Source organism: Lathyrus oleraceus, chromosome 2 (genome assembly GCF_024323335.1).
Source record: "Lathyrus oleraceus cultivar Zhongwan6 chromosome 2, CAAS_Psat_ZW6_1.0, whole genome shotgun sequence".
Lineage (NCBI taxonomy): Eukaryota > Viridiplantae > Streptophyta > Magnoliopsida > Fabales > Fabaceae > Lathyrus > Lathyrus oleraceus.
The window spans coordinates 412,758,086-412,759,382 of NC_066580.1; positions in this window are offsets into that span (position 1 = coordinate 412,758,086).

Consider the following 1,297-nt stretch of genomic DNA (forward strand, 5'->3'; position numbering starts at 1 on the left):
ATAACCTCGCCAATATGAAAATTGAAAAACGTTTGAATACAATCCCTTTTGGTTATTTTTCTATTGCTCATTTTGTTTGTCTATTTCCCCCCTCTTTTGGGCGTTAGAAGTATGGATGGCAATGGGTAGGGTTTAGGCAAGGTATTATAATACCCGTCCCCATATCTGAGTTTTAAAAAAAATCCTCGTACCCGAGCTCATACCCACGTGAGCGTAAAGGTCTGTACCCGTACCTGTTACCCGCATTTCTAGTAAAAATAAATCGATCAAATATGAAATATCAAATATTTTAAAAAAAATTTAACATTATTTAAAAAAACAAATATTTTATTGTTGATTATAAAATAAACAACCATTTATATTAAAATGTGTGGTACTTATATTGGTATTTTTTTTAAATGATAGACATACATTTTTATGTAATAATATAAATGGTAATATATAAATATATATTATGCGGGTATGAGTCAGGTTGGATACTAAGGTACCTGTATCTGCACTTGTACCCACTTATTTTAGTGGATATTTACATGTGTCCATGCTCGAGTCTATTTTATCGGTTTTTATCCTACTCGTTGTGGACATTTTTTGCAGATACCCAGTGGGAATGGGCTAAATTGTCACCCCTAGTTAGAAGTCTCAACAACTAGGGTGCTATTGGAGACACTTTGCTCATTCGACTACAGCAATCAATAACCCACAATACCAAATGCGCCTAAAGATTTCATGGGAGTTGTCGGAGACGTTTTGCACATCTGACTATAACAACCAATTCCCCTAAGGGTAACGGTGTCCGCGGTGCAGTTTGGGCAGTTTTGAAGCTAAAAATCATCTGAACCACAAGAGAAAAACGTGTGGTTTGGTTTGTTTCGGTTGACTTTTAGAAATAAAATTAAATCATACCAAACCAAACCAATGCGGTTTGGTTCGGTTGGTTCGACTTTTTACAAAAAAAATATTGAACCATACATACACATATAGATGGCAACATAACTTTATATTTAGTCATTCATACACTATCAAATAACAACAAAACTCACCATATTTGAACAACAACTTCCCATTTAATAGGTAAAATCATATTAGACAAAAGTGGAATAATAAACATACAATAATAGCATAAAACAATATCAAAAATATTATAATGACACAAAGAAATAATAGAATAGATGAGAGATTAGAGAAGAAGAGGTGCAATAAAAACGAAATTAGAAGAAAGAACAATATCATAAAAATGAGAGGGTGAAAAAGATAGAATATAAGATAGTGAATATTAGAGAAGAAGAAGTAAGATGTA